The sequence below is a fragment of the Canis lupus genome, chromosome 5 (genome assembly GCF_003254725.2).
Source record: "Canis lupus dingo isolate Sandy chromosome 5, ASM325472v2, whole genome shotgun sequence".
NCBI lineage: Eukaryota > Metazoa > Chordata > Mammalia > Carnivora > Canidae > Canis > Canis lupus.
The window spans coordinates 84,009,971-84,027,378 of NC_064247.1; the positions used below are offsets into that span (position 1 = coordinate 84,009,971).

Consider the following 17,408-nt stretch of genomic DNA (forward strand, 5'->3'; position numbering starts at 1 on the left):
ACGCTCAAGTGCGGAGCCACCCGGGCGTCCCGAGAGCTTCTTATTTAATGCTCAGCTTTACAGGTGCCTTTTTTGGACTTTGGGAAAAACTATTTTTGATGTATCTTGCACATGCAGGGGTGACTGGGCTCGGAGCAGCAGTCCTGTGTTAGACACCTTTAGGATCACATTCCAGACAGAGAAACCAAGGTTCAGTCACTTGCCGAGCTAGCTCAGCTGGTAAGTAATGGGACCTCCGCCTAAACCCCCAAAGCCCAAAGCTCTGTGCTCTTGCTTGTGGTCCCTTGGAGTTTTCCTGAAGGGCAGTGAAAGGTGCCCTGGTGGCCGATCCCGGTATACTGAACCGGGGCCGCTTTATTCCCAGCAACTTGCTCCTTTTCGGGCCTGGGCGTCCGCGTGCTGACCAGGACACAGCCCCATCGGCTGTGACGTCCCTGCCCCTGCTCCCACGGCCAGGCGGAGGAGCAAGGGGAAGAGAAAGTTAAACGAACTCCCCAAAGGGCAGTCACCAGGAGTCAATGGGTATTTGCTTTATTCTATTTGTTTGATTTAGAACAAAACAAAACAACAAATGTTCCCTGCCTCTGGGTCCAAGGACTTAGCTGCAGATTTAACAACAGCAGGTCCCATGAATAATGAAAGAGTTTCCAACTTGTCTGCAAACAACCAGGACATTAAAGGGACGCACCAAAGTGAAGCTCAGGTGCTTAGTATTCCTGCCAGCGTGGGGAGGCGCGGCAGCCCCTTGGCCACCCCCTGCGCACCTGCTGGATACGCGGGACCCCAGGTCCCTTCCCTTGACGTCCTGGGGCAGAAACGGTATTTTAATGAGGTGCTCAGGTGACCTACTAGTGGGAGCGGGCTCTCTGAGGAATGCTGGGAAGTGAGGACTTACCTCCCAACCGGGGCTACTAGGGGCCGAGTGAGTCCCTCCAGGCCCAGACTTTCAGGGTGCCCAACAAAGCAGTGATCAGCATAAGCAATATTTACTGCAGCATTTTCAAAATGCTTTTTGAGGTTGTTTAAAAAGCTACCAGGAGGGACCCCTGAGTGGGTCCACGGTTGAGCGTCTGCCTTGGGCTCAGGTCATGATCCTGGAGTCCTGGGATCGAGTCCCGCGTCAGGCTCCCTGCATGGAGCCTGCTTCTCCCTCTGCCTGTGTCTCTGCCTCTCTCTCTAGGCCTCTCATGAATAAATAAGTAAAATCCTAAATAAAATAAAATAAAATAATAAAATAAAATAAAATAAAATAAAATAAAATAAAATAAAATAAATAAAGGTACCTGGAGATCTGCAGTCTTTCTCCTTTCTGGCTCTTGTAGGGTGGGAGCAGGAGAAAGTACTGCAGGAGGTCTGGGAGCTCTGGTTTCCATTTTCTTGAAATATTCTAAGTTTGCAGCAGGTGACCTTGCATGGAGGGTTTCCACTTGGCCTGATACCCTGTGTGAGTTACTAGGTCCCCAGCCCCGGGATCACACCCAAGGACCCTGCGTCCTAAGCAGAGCGGCGAAGCTCCAAGCTACACCACCCTGGACGCTGCTGGACCGGCGCGGCGTGTGTGGCGGGCTTGGGGCGGGCTTGCCAGATTCCGCTGTGCCACGGGCCTTAACGTCCTCAATTTTTCCGAGAACCCTGGGGGGGAGGTACTGTGTCGGTCTCCGTTTCGGGGATGAGGGGCTGGAGGTGTACCCAGAGGTGAGGTGACTTGTCCAAAGGTAGGAGGAGGTGGGGGTCCGACCCAGGCAGCTGCCCCCAGAGCCCACCCGCCCCTCGGCTCTGCAAATCGGCAGTAAAACAGCATAAAATGAATTTGCGTGATCGTCAAAGTTCTTTTTTTTAAAGATTTTTTTTTTTTAATTATTATTCATGATAGTCATAGAGAGAGGAGAGAGAGAGAGAGGCAGAGACACAGGAGGAGGGAGAAGCAGGCTCCATGCCGGGAGCCCGATGCGGGGCTCGATCCCGGGACTCCAGGATCACACCCTGGGCCAAAGGCAGGTGTTAAACCCCTGAGCCACCAGGGATCCCCGATCATCAAAGTTCTAAAGCTAATTCATGCACATTTTTTTCTTCAACGTGTATTCAGTTGCCAAGTTTTTTCACTCTGAAAACCTGCCCCTTTTCCATTTTCTATGTTAAAATGCTCTTGAAGACAGTGACACGAGAGTGGAGACATGGGTGGTTGCCTTTTAGGGATCCCCATACAGTGTTGGCTACAATCTTCTTTTTGACGGGCCAGGAGGGGAGGGGAGGGGAGGGGAGGCGTTGAGGTCCAGGCAGGCCCATGGCTCAGGGCCCCCTGCCGGGAGCCCAGGTGGGGGACCCTGGCCGCCCCCCCTTTGCTTCTGCTCTGCCTGCTGTGCAGCGGGGCCTGCGCGTCCCCCCCGGGCTGCCGTGTGCGTGGGCTCATTAGCAGTGGGGGGGTGTCTCACCACAGTGGCTCATTCACAGGCCTGCCAGCAGGCTGTCCTGGGAGGCTGCTGCTCCGGGCTTTCCAGAACAAAGCCGGGCTGCACCCTCTCCCGGCCCTGCGGCGTCTGGTCTCCTCCCAGGAGATGCCCTAAGAGCAAAGCAGAAAGCCGCCTTCGGGAGCTGGCCTGTTGTCACCCTGGATCCCGCCTCTCGAGGAAGATTCTAGGTGGCTAGCAGCTGCTGGGTGGCCTTCGTGACGGTGGAGTGAGTAGGCACTGGGTTCAACAAGCCTGGCCTCCCCATCTGCCGGCCGGAGCGCGGGTGCCAGCGACACGGCCCAGCCCAGACGAGGGGGGGTGGGGATGCGGGCATCCGGCAGAGGGCACTGGCTTTGCGCACGCGGCTTGAGGTCGGGGTGGGGCCATTTCACTGTCTCGCCTGGGCCGTGGCCTCTGCTCCCTGCTCCGCCTTGGCTGGTCCCTCTGCATCCGTCCACGCAGCTCCCTCTGCGTCCCATGCAGGGGCTGTTTTTAATTCTGCTGAGGGCCCAGCAGCTTGGCGTGGGCTGCCCAGCCTATCTTAGGAGTTTCTGGAAGTTGGTTCTGGTGCATCCAGGAGAAATAGCGTGGACCGGACCCCGCTGCCAGATTGCGGAGTCTGGGGCCACGTGCTCGGGGCACTATTTCCATCGTGCGTCTTTGTCTGGTCTCCTCCTCATTAAATCTTCGGGCTCTGTGGCGTTGACTACCAATTGGTGCCTGACCTAGTTACAGAGAGCCACCACGTCCCCCCGGCTCATCAGAATAAATGCATTATAACAGTTTGCTCACTGAGACTCAAAGTGCACTCTGTTATTTCAGAGTCCTTTCTACCTACTTGGGCCGTGTGCGTGCGTGGGAAGGCATCGGTGTGCACGCACGCGCGTGTGCACGCCGGCCTGGCCGGGGGGGGGCGTGTGGCGGTCGCCTAAATGAAGGCTGACCCTTTCTGTTGCTACGTTGGGACTTTGCTTTTGGACAACAGTCCCGTGGCTTTGCCTGGAATAGTTAATGGTCTTGCTGGTTTCCCTGGATTGATCCCTTCTCACTTGCTGCTTAGCCCTTTCCCGGAGCACGGGTTCTCACGTCTTCCGCGCTTGGTGTCAGCTCTGTTTGCCTCTCTTCTGCCAAAGGGCACCACGGAGTTGCTCAAAGGACCTTTTGAACTGTTTGTTCAATGAATGAAGAGCTCAGTTGGGACAGTTACTGGGACAGCACATGCCTCCAACTGGCCCCTGCCGCAGCATTGCCGGCCCGTGACTCAGGCATCTGGCTCTGGCCTCTGCTGATCTCAGAAGCCAAGTGGGAGGTTGGTTTTGCTGGAGTGTCCCAGATTCCGTGACCTTTGCATCGTCATTTTACCTTGCGTTTTGAGAGAGACTGCCCCCAAAGAGGCTGCATTTCTGAAGTCTTAACCGATCTGTGTTCTCACTTTTAATTAATCGTAGGTGCATAATTGCCAATCAGAGCTTCTAATCAGTATGAGTTAATCAGTGTTAACATTTATTTATTTCACTAAAGCACCTTCCACGAGACTGACCTATGTCAGGTGCTGGAAACGGAGAAGTGAACAAGATTCAGGAGCTTCCAGTATATACTATTCTTATTAACTCATCATTTTAATTTGGGTAAACTGTATCGAGCACCGTCTGTGTGCTTGGAGGGGTGCGAGGTGCCTTGCATATCATGTGAGTTAGGCTTCACAGATGGCACTTTTCAGGTGAGGAAACTACTTGTAGAGTTGAGTCACCTGCTCAAAGATATACTTAAAAATATATATATGATTATTTATAATATAATATATAATTAATTATATATTAAAATATATCATATTAATATATATTAAATAATCATTTATATAAATAATCAAAAATATTTTATATTAACATAATATATCAATATATAATTAATCATATATTAATCACATATTAATATATTAATATATAGATATATAACATGATAAATAATCATTTGTATAAATAATCATATTTTATATTAATATAACATTAATATATAAATAATATAAATTATTTATATAAATAATTATGTCATTTATTATATATTAATCATATATTAATATATCAATATAAAATAATATATTATTTATATAAATAATAAATATTTTTATATTAATATGATACATATTGATATATAATTAATATATCATACATAATATATAATTATTTATATAAATAATATATATATTATTTTTCAAAGTAGGCTCCATCCCCAGCATGGAGCCCAACACAAGGCTTGAACTCTCAACCCTGAGATCAAGACCTGCGCTGCGATCGACAGTCAGACGCTTAACCGACTGAGCCTCCCAGATGCCCTGACGTGTATTTAATTCCAAAGCCAGAGGCAGAATTTGAACCCAGTAGTGTCAGACTCTGACACCTTCCCCTGGAGATTATAGTCCCAGCTCCTCGCTTCCTTCCTCCCCTTTCCCTCTGGATAGGTATTTGCTTTTGTGGGCAGAAGAGTGCCCAGGGTTCTTTCCAAGCTTTCTGGCTTCTGGCTTAGCTGCTTCCCCCAGTCTTCCTGAGATAGAGCTGACATATGACATGATGACTTGAGATACGTGTATTTTGTGAAACGACCACCACCATCAGTTTCGTTGACATCGTCACCTCCCATAGTTACACATTCTTCGTCTGGTGATGAGAATCTCTTGTAACCTTTCAAATCTACGGTATATTACTGCTTGAAGTCTCTGTTTATAGCTTAGTTTGAAGTCTATGAAAACGCCGAGTACGAATGAGTCGGTTGCCCCCTAGGATACTGGAAGGAACTTTCTAAGACCTTCAGCCCACTCGCTCCCTGATTGTTCCCTCTGAAGCTGAGCGGCCGAGAGATCTGGCCACGGTCACCGCGTGAGAGCCTGGGCTTGAACTCGGCACCCCTGACGTGCCAGCCAGCTGTGTTATTTACAGCCCATTATCTGGTTCCTGGCTCATTTATTCTGGACTCGGAGGAAAATCTCAAGAGATCTTCTGTGTAACTCTACCCAGGCTTAAGCTAAGAGCAGCCAAATTAGATGAGGATGTGCGCTCCCCCAGGGTAAGGACCTACCTCTGCTCATCACGGATGCCCAGCGCGGCCCCGGGTGCACTGAGGTGGTCAGTGGGGAAGCCTGGACGAAGCACCTTGAAGGGCCGAAGGGGCCTCCAGGGAACCAGCTCATGTTACCTGTTTGGTAGCTGCTGGCCTCCCTTCTTGGCCTCTCCCACAGCAGAGGGTATTTTCGAATCAAAGTGATGGTATCAGTGTTTCAGTTGGCACGTCACCGATTCAGTCATTTAGTGTCATAAGCTATTTTCCCGTTTCTAATTTGGAATGCATTAACTGGTCGTTTTGCATCTCGGAGTAGAGTAGGTTTTTTTTTTTTTTTTTTTTTTTTTTTGTGTGTGTGTGTGTGTGTGTGTGTTTGCTTTTTTTTCGTTTTGGAATTTTTGTTTTCTCAGGTGGGGGTTTGTTTGGACGGTACAGGAGAGTGAAGGCGACGCTCAGTGATCACACCACGGGGTCTCGGGGGGTGTGGCTGGCTCAGGTATTTACTCTGCAAAAGAAACACAGTTGCATGGTGAGAATTTGTAAAAGCAAAAAAAAAAAAATTGTGTCCAGGACAGATAATATTTTTTTACAATTATGTAAGCCAGGGAGGAAGCAGAAAGGGGAAAGATCACCCACGGTTCACTCACTCTGACTCATAGTCCTTAATTTTCTCTTCCCTTCCAGGACTTAACTTGGGAGTATTTTTTACATTATTGTAACTGGAGAAAAGGTTTTCTTTCATAATGAACTACGTGGAAATGGTCCAACGTATTTTTTTCCACGTTGCTTTACAATTCACATAATTGCGACTTTGGGCAAGAACCGCTTTGCCATGCGGGGCAGCGTGTACCGTCGTACACATTTTCCTATTACAAGAAGGCACTTTGGGCTTCATAGGAAGAGAAAGATATTATTCTTCCTGGGAATCTGGGTGAAGTAGAGCGGGGTTATAAGTGATTGGCAATATCTAGAGGCCTTGCGCTTAGTCATTGATTCCGTGGGAGTCCGTTTGCTACAGCTCCAACGCCCTGGCTCCCTAGTGAGCACAGGACACTTGACATATGCACATAGAGAAACCTGGAGTCAATCAAAAGCATGACTTCTTGGTTACTTTTCTATTCTTTTTTTTTTTTTGGATTTAAACAATGAGGATGACTTAGGGAGGAAGCATCTTTCCCAAGGCGAGGAGCGTTGTCCTCATCTCTGAGGCTGGGTGGCCTGTGACTGGAAGGCAGAGCGACAGGAGCAGTGCGGATGTGACTGCTCGGGAAAGCGGACCCGGTCCTTTCAGTTTCTTCAGGAGCAAACAACGGGAAAGACAGAAACCTGGTGACCTGAATCTGTGCGCTCGCTCGCTCGCTCGCTCACAGCTCCAGCCTCTTGGGATTGGTCCTTGAAGGAGGTCACCGTGTTTACGGGGTGGCGTCCCCAGAGAGGCGCTGCTCATGAGCCTCCATCAGCTGCCTGCAGCACCACGTGGCGTCGGGGGCACTGGACGCGGCTCGGGGCCACCAAAAGTAGCCTGCCTTCCCTCCTTCCTGCCTTCCCTCCTTCCTTCCTCCCTCCTTCCTTCCTCCCTCCTTCCTCCCTCCCTCCTTCCTCCCTCCTTCCTTCCTCCCTCCTTCCTTCCTCCCTCCTTCCTTCCTCCCTCCTTCCTTCCTCCCTCCTTCCTTCCCACCTTCCTTCCTCCCTCCTTCCTTCCCTCCTTCCTTCCCTCCTTCCTTCCCTTCTTCCTTCCCTCCTTCCTTCCCTTCTTCCTTCCCTCCTTCCTTCCCTCCTTCCTTCCCTTCTTCCTTCCCTCCTTCCTTCCCTCCTTCCTTCCTTCCTTCCTTCCTTCCTTCCTTCCTTCCTTCCTTCCTTCCCTCCTCCCTTCCCTCCTTCCTTCCCTCCCTCCTCCCTTCCCTCCTTCCTTCCTTCCCTCCTTCCTTCCTCCCTCCTTCCTTCCCTCCCTCCCTCCTTCCTCCCTCCCTCCTCCCTTCCCTCCTTCCTTCCCTCCCTCCTCCCTTCCCTCCTTCCTCCCTCCCTCCGTCCTTCCTTCCTCCCTTCCTCCTTCCCTCCCTCCCTCCTTCATCCTTCCCTTCCTTCCTCCCTTCCCTCCTTCCTTCCTCCTTTCCCTCCTTCCCCCCTTCCTCCCTCCCCACCCCTTGCTTCACGCATTCCTTCCTGCCCCCTCCTTCCCTCCCTCTGTTTGCCCTTAAGTGGCCCCCACTTCCAGACCTGAACCTCCGCACGAGGCCGGCACCTGCACATCCTCCAGGTGCAGCAGCCGAGTAAGTGAGAGGCGGAATGAAGGGACGATGGTCAGACTGCCAGGCGGCGGAGCTCCAGGGAGACAGCGGGGCGGGGAGGAGCGCGGCCCCTTGGCGGCCTAGGCCTAGCCCCTACGGCGTCCCTGTCCTCCCCCTTCCGCACTCTCCCCCCGCCCCCCTCCTGTGTGATGCCCTCGCTCCCCGTGCACGTGTGTCTGTGGCTGTGTACGCCCGTCCATACCGGAACGTGCACGCCTGTTTGCAGTGAGGTTCTGTAGGAAGTCACAGGAGCCATTTACCTCCTAGATTCACTAGTTCTGTTTTTCCGCCTCTTGATTCCGTGGATTTCATGCAGATTTTGCTATATAAAGCCTGCACCCAAACCCTGATATGTATAAAGTGGATAAGCCCCGGCTGTGGATCGAATGGAAGCAAGTAGTTAGCTGGGGACCCCAGCACCCCCCATGCCGCCCTCTCCTGCCGCGGCCTCTGGGCCCCCGGGAAGGCCTCGGCCTGGTGGTTGGTGACGCCCCGAGACCCCGAGTCTGACTCGCTGTGATTACGGCTCAGGGCACGCAGAGGAGGAGGCCGCAGATGCGACAGGAGCCCCCCTCGAGCAGCCCACGGGTGGGGTGGCAGGCCAGGGGCCGGGAGGGCATGACGCCGCCGGGGTAGCGTCCTTGTGGAGGTTCCCGTATTCCGTGTCCCTAACTGCCGGCTTTACTTTTCTGCCGTCTTCCTGCTCTGCCCTCAGTGAGCCTCCCTCCGCCAGGAGGCCCCGCGCGGCTGCTGCCCGGCGTGTGGCCCAGCATCTGGCACCGCAGGCGCGGGGGACACTGCCCGACGGAGGTGGCGCCGCGGCCAGTGAGCGGCTGTGCACCTGGGACGCCGGGAGGGAGGTGGGTTGTCTGGAGGCCGCGACTCGGCCAGGGCCCGGCAGGACACAGGACACTCCTGGAGAAGACAAGGGGGATGCGCGCTCTGTGCAAAGGCGAAGGTAGGCGCAGGAGCCGGGCAGAGTGGGCGCAAACCTGGCTGCCCCAGGCCAGGCCACAGCCTGCTGGCCCCCTGCCGGAGGGCCACCCGGACGGCGACAGGGCGGGCGGTCACAGGGCAGCGGGCAGCAGGCTGGGCCCTGGCGGCCTGGAGGCCGCGGGGTGCCACCATCCTCTGCGTCCTCAGGTCCCCCACTGCAAGCAGGGGCCGTGCACTGAGCAGCCGAGCACAGGGCCAGAGCAGGGGCCAGACGCCGGGCCCTTCCGTGGCTCGAGGCCGCCCCCGTGGGAGGCCCCGGCCGCTTGCTGGGCTCGGGCCGCTGCTGCCGCCCAGGATTCTGGTTCGATTATCTTCGCGCTAAGGCTGCTGCTCGCTGGGGGGCAGGGTCGGGCGTCCGCGCGGCAGCAAATGGCCGAGGGGCGTCCGGCGTCTGTCTCCGGAGCGTCTGGCTGCGGTGGACCCGAAGGCCAGTCTTCCCTGGGTGGGCTCTGCGTTCCCGTGTCTGGCTGCGTGTCCTCGGCCCCTGGTGCCACGCGGCCCCGACGGGTTTAGGACTTCTCCGCCCGGGCTTGGCGCCCGACCCCGTGTCCCGATTGCCCCTTCCTGCTGCCATTTCTCCTCTTCTCACTTTTACCATGTGAAGCAGCAGCGCCGGCTGTTTCTGGGACCCTACATCTTTGCGGGGGGCCTTAAACTTCGTGGGAATAAAGGCGAGTATCTGTAAAATGAGGCCGTGAATTATAGGGAGAGACGTACCGAGGAGGCTTCGGTGCCTGTGTTTCCAGCCTTCCAGCCTACTTTCTTCTCCACGAAGACCTGGATTCCTGGAGAGCTACTAGGCTCTGCGCCTGCCTCTGTCCCCAGGTCTCGGCTGACGTTTGTCCCCTCCTTTGAGTTTCATTTCCACCCTTGGAAGAGGAGCACAGTCATTCCTCACCGTCCTCCCCACACGTGGCCCAGCCCGTGGGATGGGTGAGGGGCTGCAGAGAGGCCTGGGCCGCCAGAGGCAGGGTCCACGTGGACCTTCCTCTTCACCCACTTCCCACTCAGGGCTTAATCTCCCCATCTGTAAAATAATCATTAAGCCATTCATGGTTGTCTTCAAAATATTGAGGTGCCACCCACACAATTATTTGCTTAATATTTTCTTTTGACTCATTATGGTGTTTTTTAAATATTTTTGGAGGAAAATTATATCACTGTCACCGATAAACCAGTACCTCCTGTGACAAATGGAAAGTAGCCCCCAACTTGATATAATTGAAAGAAACGATATAATCAAATCTATTCTGGACCTGAGACAACCTTTTCTAAAAAGAGATGCTTGTTCAGGCATTAGTACAAATGGAGACTTTCTCTTTGTTGAGACCTGGATTGGAAGAGAATTGCCGACGTCCTGCCTCATTGTCATCTAATGTCAAAAATAATAGTAGCAATTTTGTGGGGCTCCTCTTGGGTCAGGCGTTGCACTCATTTCTTCAGTATTTTTTTTATTTTTTTAAAAATATTTTATTTATTTATTTATGAGAGACAGAGACACGGGCAGAGGGAGAAGCAGGCTCCATGCAGGGAGCCCAATGGGGGACTCGACCCCAGGATCTGGGATCATGCCCTGAGCCGAAGGCAGACACTCAGCCACTGAGCCACCCAGGCGTCCCTATTTCTTTCTTTCTTTCTTTCTTTCTTTCTTTCTTTCTTTCTTTCTTTCTTTCTTTCTTTCTTTCTTTCTTCTTTCTTTCTTTCTTTCTTTCTTTCTTTCTTTCTTCTTTCTTTCTTTCTTTCTTTCTTTCTTTCTTTCTTTCTTTCTTCTTTCTTCTTTCTTTCTTTCTCTCTCTCTTTCTTTTTTTTTTAAAAGATGTTATTGACTTATTTGACAGAGAGAGCGAGAGAGCACAGGCAAGGGGAACAGCAAAGGAAGAGGGAGAATCAGGCTCCCCCCTGAGCAGGGAGCCCGGTCCAGGACTCAATCCCAGGACCCCAGGATCATGGCCTCAGGCAAAGGCAGACACTTAACCAACTGAGCCACCAGGAGCCCCTTAATATTTCTTAACATAGAGTCCTTGTGGTTAAAAACTGATAAGTTTTTGCTCACGATGATGCTGACTGATAATATTTAGTGAACTGTAAGTCTGTGCCGGAAACATTAGCATAATTTGTGTGCATTATCTCTCTCACGTGTCCCAAGAACGTCCGTTTTGTAGGTAAGAGTCCTAAGTCATGGGACTGCTGAGTAGTAGAGCCCTCATGGGAGCGGGCCTCCCCGACCTGAATTCCATCTCCCAGCAGGGGCCGTGCTTCCCTCCATCTGCCTCACCCCCTCCCCGGGCTCTCCCTCTGTTTGCTTGCTGTCGTAACCACTTGATTTGGCCCCTGGAGAGGGTCTCCTGCCTTTCTTCAAGGGGACCAGTCCATCTTGTCAGGGACCATGAAACCTAGCTGTAGCTGTTCGTCACCACTCCACCAGCTACCGCGGGGCCCCTTGCATCCTCACCGTCTTCTGAGCATGAAGCGTCCTTGTATGGATGGTCTTCATCATGGCACCAGGGTGGGCCCATGAAACACTGTTAGAGAGCGAATAGGGCCTAGAGATCCCTCTAGCTCAGTGGTCCCCCGAGTGTGGTCGGAGCTCTGCAGGGGGATGGTGGGCTGCTTTCGGGGAGGGAACTGATTCTTGCAATTTTAGAATTCTGTAGACTCCCAACAGGAAAGAAACTTAGTGACCATCACATCCACCCCAGTAGCCTGTGTCAAAATTCATTTTATAAGTTGCCAGATAAGAAATGTGTTTTAAGTATTTCTCAGAGATGAGAAACCAACAAGTGAGTAATACGTGTGTGTGTGTGTGTGTGTGTGTGTGTGTGTGTGTGTAACTTTACATACTTAGAGTGTCCGACAACCACGGATATCAAAGCCAAGAAGGCATAGAGAAAACCTGCTTGAAAATCCAGTGTGGTTTCTTGGATGAAGTCCTAAGAGAGAGATTTAATAAGTGAAAGTTGCAATGGAAGATGTCCCAGAGCCAAGACATTTGCCTGTCACTTCCACGCCGTTGACCCAAGCCCAGCCCGGGAAATGACCCAACTCTACACAGCTGCTGATAATGCTATTTTGGTCTTTATTCTTCGTTCTTATCAATGGAATTAGTAAAAGCAGACCTTATTGGTGATTATTTGAGTATTTAAAAAAGAGATGAAAACAAAAGAAGGAAAGGAATGAAACTTTGAGGGTGGGTGTACATCCGTGAATCTGGGAGGTGCGTCCTGGAGAAAGCTTTCTATGGGGATATTAGATGCTTGGTATTGGCACGTGAGTTTTCCCTAGATCTTCAAGAATGTCACAATTTGTGTATACAAGTGAAGAATATTATTCCACCAATAAAGTGCAGCAAACTATAACTGAAACATTTTAATGACCCGCTTCCGCTGCTGCCCCCGAATGAATCCACTGGACTTAATGAGGTGCGATGAGGATGCAGGGTGCCTGCTAGACTCGCTCGCTGGCTCGTGTCAGCCCCTCTGTGGCCAAATTTGCATTTGTACCTGGAGAAAATTATAAGTCACAACCGATTGTGGGCCGTCAGAGGCACTTGCACGTAGGTGAGACCTCAGGATCAGGGACACAGTCCTTCATTTACCAGCTCCATTGTTCCAAAGCTATCTGGGAGCATTTAGTTTGCACCTTTGTCCAGTGGACATACAACGGGCAAGAAAATATACGTGCTTTTTCCTTCGTGATGCGTATGAACATTATGAGTGTGTACAGCTGTGATCGCTAGGATCAGTGTCTCAGAGGAGGTGAATGCCAAAATGGCTTTTTTTTAAGGAAATGCCATTAATTTTACATTGCAAAAGGACAGTCCCACTTAATTTTTGAGCGACTTTGTTTCTTTCCAAGCATAATGGCCCCAGGGAGGACGCTCTCCTGTTATATCATAAATCATTCACATTGCTGTGGACGGGGCGTTTTGCTTTTCTTGCTTTCAGAGGTGGTAGCAGGCTGTGCCTACTTCCAGCACGGAGCAAAAGCTCTGCTCTGTGTGTGTGTGTGTGTGTGTGTGTGTGTGTGTGAATATGGCATTTTGAAAATGAGTTGATTTCTTGTTTGTGTAGAAGTTCCCCAGATTTGATGAACTATTAAAATCTCAGGCCTGGGGATCCCTGGGTGGCTCAGCGGTTTAGCCCCGCCTTCAGCCCAGGGCGTGATCCTGGAGACCCGGGATCGAGTCCCGCGTCGGGCTCCCTGCATGGAGCCTGCTTCTCCCTCTGCCTGTGTCTCTGCCTCTCTCTCTCTCTCTCTCTGTGTGACTATCATAAATAAATAAAAATTTAAAAAAAAGAAATATATTCAAACTCCCTGCGTCCACATCCTGGCTTCCGTGCTCTGTGGCTCTGTGAATGAGGGCAATTTTACTCCACCTTTCTTAGCTACAGAATAAAGAAAATCATAGTACCTGATGTATAAGATTATTTCTCTCTCTCTCTCTCACACACTTAGCTCAGGACCTGGCACGTTACAAACTCTCAATAAATGTTAGAAATCTTCTCTGCTTGCTTGGATTAAGTTGTGTCTACATAACACCTGGCTCCTGGGGGGATAGAAGAGCTGAAATAGTTCGCGTCATGTGTACATGGCTGTAACCATGCCCTTAAATCCTCAAAGATGATTAAATGCTTCACTTGGCATCTGAAGCGTTTGGGAAATATCGATCACATTTTTCAAACTCAGTTGTTGGATTTACCATCCGTCAGGAAGTACCTGTTGGTCACCTGGTCTTGTTAATAGCCAATTGTTTGCAAAATGATGGCCTATTCTTGGGCACAGATGTTAGGTATTTTAGGAAACAAACCAGAACAGCTCAACATCGCTTTTACCAAGGCTACACAATTTGGGCCAAGTGAGCACATCATTGAAGTCCTTAAAAAAAAAAAAGATAAATTCTACCTGTACTTTGACATCAAGTAGATAAAAAAGGTAGATTTTCATGTCCAAAAAGTTTTAGAGTCCAGGTTCCTGGTGGTTCTCCCTGTAACTACTACCATTCATCTACTGGTCCAATAAGCCGAGCTCTGCCGAGGGTTACCATGTACTGACCCGGGCCAGACAAAAATGAGTGTCAGATATTACATCTCACCTTTCTGTCTTCCGGAAGCTCGGAGTTTCCTTGGATGCAACATTGGAAGGGGCAGACCGCGTAGACGACTCCTGACCCGACAGGAAGCCATGTAGAGCTCTAATATTGTCAGATTTTTTTTTGTTTTTTTTAATGTAAAGAGTGTTGCCTCCTAGTCAGTGCTTCCATCAGGAAGGGAGTTTCTGCTTTGCTGTGTGCGTTCCCGTCAAATGCTGAGAGATCTGTTCGTTCACAACAAGGAGACAGACAAGCAAAATAAAATAAAATAAACCGCAGTAGGAGGCTTAAGTGTTGTTCTGGGCGGTCGTGATTGCAGGCGCCCCGCTTGCTTTCTTAATCCCTGATTCTTTCTAAGACTTTACCAGTGTGACTGCATAGACATCCCTGAAACCTTCCCGAAGCTGGCTTGTGTTTATTTTTGTTTGCCTGCCACCGCTTCCTCCCCTCGGAAGGTTAAAAAGCAAAATTGCTGGTATTCTAGGGCAAAAGTAAAATATACTCTCTTGAAGAAAGCCTCTTTATTTTCCTGCTAAGTGTTCTCAGGTTCTGGAACAGTTTATAAACAGACTCCGTGTGCGTTGGTGACGTTACGGTGGATGTGCTTAGATTTTCCCCTTTTTCTGATGTTTTATTCCTTTTCTGGTCGGTAGGGAACCCATCAAGGCGTAGCGGGGAGGCGGAGCCTTAGGAGCCAGGGACCCCCAGATCTGAATTCGTATTTTACTATTAATTAGCTTCGTTGTGTTGCCTAAGTAACTTACCTCCCCCGAGGTTGGGTTCCCGTGTCTGTGGGGAGGTGGGACCCCCCCGCCCCCCCCGGGGCCTTGGCCCGATCAACCCAAGGAGCAGCGCGGGGGCAGCCCCGGGGGGTGCGGAGCGGGGCGCGCAGGAGGTGGCGAGTCAGAGCGGCGCTTCCAGTGTCACGGCTCTTGACACGTTAAGGGAGAGAAATCGAAACGACATCATTTGGGCAAGAAATAGGGATAAAATGTAGAGTAGCAGGAGGCTCTGCTCATATGCTAGATGACTGTTTGTTTATTCATTTCCCAACGATATCACAAAGGCTGTGAATATTTATTTAGTTCTGCTCCCAATAGTCCTTCTAATGGGGAATTATTTGGGTACAACGAAAGACATTTGTAAATGCGGCTGATAAGACTGGCATCGGACAAGGAGTGTTTTGTTGGACACAAGAATTCTATTGTCCCCGGCTTCAGTTGTCAAGTGCCCGGAGAACCCAGAATTTATGGTGGCAGCACAAAGGTCCTTTCAGGGCCCAGCGAAAGAGCTGTGAGATCCCGCTCCCTGGCTTTTCAGGGCTTCTGATCTTTTTATGGGGCCCGGACAATGCCGGATTCAGCCGCTGCCCGCGCCTCCTGCCCGGCCCTTGGCCGCCAGGTATTGTGCGGTAATTACCATGGTGACAATGGGCTCTCTCTGCGCCCGGCCACCGCGCTTTGGAAAACGGCGAAGGTTGTCACTTTGTGTTAGGTGCCTCCAAAGGCATGGCTCACTCAGAAAAGCTGCTCCAGGGAAATAAAGATCAGCGTGTTAAGAGTTTGATTTAAAGCGCCGCTGTGGCCAATCCGCTTGGAGGCCAGGACGGCTTTCGGGGTGTTTTCCCGTAACTGCGGGCCGACGTTGGACGTCATCCCTGCCGTCATCCCCCCGTCATCCCCACCATCATCCCCCGCCTTCATCCCCACAGTCATCCCCGCTGCCTCCCTGCCATCATCCCCACAGTCATCCTCGCCCTCATCCCCCCATCATCCTGATAGTCATCCCCACAGTCATCCCCGCCATCATCCCCTGCCGCTTTCCCTGCCATCATCCCAGTAGTCATCCCCAGTCATCCCCCGCCGTCATCCCTGCCGCCATCCCCTCCGTCATCCTCATCCCCGCCATCATCCCCGCCATCATCCCCCTCGTCATCCCCGCCATCGTCCCCCTCCGTCATCCCCGCTGTCATCCCCACCATCATCCCTACAGTCATCCCTGCTGCCTCCCTGCCATCATCCCAGCAGTCATCCCCACAGTCATCCTGGCCCTCATCCCCCCATAATCCCAATAGTCATCCCCACTGTCATCTCCCTCTGTCATCCTCGTCATCCCCACAGTCATCTCTGCCATCATCCCCCCCTCGTCATCCCGCCATCATCCCTGCCGTCATCCCCCTCCATCATCCCCCTTCATCATCCCCGCTGTCATCCCTACCCTCATCCCTGCCATCATCCCCCTTCGTCATCCCCCTTCATCATCCCCGCCTTCATCCCGGCCATCATCCCCACCCTCATCCCCACCCTCATCCCTGCTGTCATCTCCACCGTCATCCCCACCTTCATCCCCGCTGTCATCTCCGCCGTCATCCCCACCCTCGTCCCCGCTGTCATCCCCGCCGTCATCCCCGCTGTCATCCCCGCCATCATCCCCGCTGTCATCTCCGCCGTCATCCCCACCCTCGTTCCCGCTGTCATCTCCGCCGTCATCCCCACCCTCGTCCCCGCTGTCATCCCCGCCGTCATCCCCCTCCATCATCCCCCTTTGTCATCCCCTGCCATCATCCCCACCCTCATCCCCTCTGTCATCCCCCTTGTCATCCCCGCTCGTCATCCCCGCCGTCATCCCCACCCTCATTCCCGCCGTCATCCGCGCCATCATCACCCTCTGTCATCCCCCTTGTCATCCCCTCTGTCATCCCCTCCGTCATCCCCGCCGGCGCAGGGCCCGGGCTGGAGGTTCTGCAGGCCGGCGTGAGCCCCGGGCAGTCCTCCACCCTCAGTGGGAGCAGGCGTCCGAGCGGCGCCGGGAAGTTGAGGGTCCCCCAAATGTCTTGAGGCGCCGTGTCTCCATCTGAGAAAGGCTGGTGTGGGAAACGTCCACCGGGTTGACACCCCGTGCGCGGGGTCTGTGCTGCGCGGAGCCGAGCGCCGGCCTCTGTGGGTGGCGCCCGGGCCAGGGGCCCGTCTGAGTGGCGGATTCACGGTAAAGGGCCAAGCTAACCCTTAGGTCGCATGCCCGGCGGAGAACACAGCGGGCGTCTCCCCGCGGTCACAGCTGCCCACGGAGCGCCATCCTCCAACCGGTCGCTACTCCCATTGCCTAGTGACGAAGTGCAGCCCGGAGTCGCCTGCCCCAAGTCAGAGGGGTCGGAGGGGCGAAGCGTGCCCTCCAACCGAGTGTCTCCTCGCATTCGAGAGCCCACTCCTCCCCTTCACTATTTTTTTTTTTCAAAAAAATTCAAAATCCATAAACCTATCTTACAAAATATGCTTCGCCATATGGTTTTGGAACTTGGGCCGTAACAGGAAAGAGAAACACCCAGTGATGATTATTAATGGTGTTTATTCATCCCTCCAGCAATGTCAGGCAGACAGGACACCCACAAAAGGAAGAAGGCCCTGTCGCGGGGGGGTGGGGGGTGGGGGCAGAGCCGGGCGCCCCTCTGCTGCCCCTTCTCCTGCCCACAGAACAAGACGCAGCAGCAGCTTCAGGGGACGACAGGACCACTTGGTCTCTCCACTCCAGCTG

At 52.2% G+C, this 17,408-nt stretch overlaps 1 protein-coding gene across 3 annotated transcripts in view; it reads left to right on the forward strand.

Moving 5' to 3' along the window:
* Positions 1–17,408, forward strand: part of CDH11 (cadherin 11) — a 148,033-nt gene that overhangs the window by 42,476 nt on the left and 88,149 nt on the right. The window contains exon 1 of one of the 3 annotated variants that reach the window (XM_035715985.2): positions 2,554–2,676. The exons of the other annotated variants lie outside the window; for them this stretch is intronic. The gene's annotated coding sequence lies outside the window, so the exon portion shown is untranslated. Of the gene's footprint in view, positions 1–2,553; positions 2,677–17,408 lie in introns of those variants that run through there. 3 annotated transcript variants of the gene reach the window in all.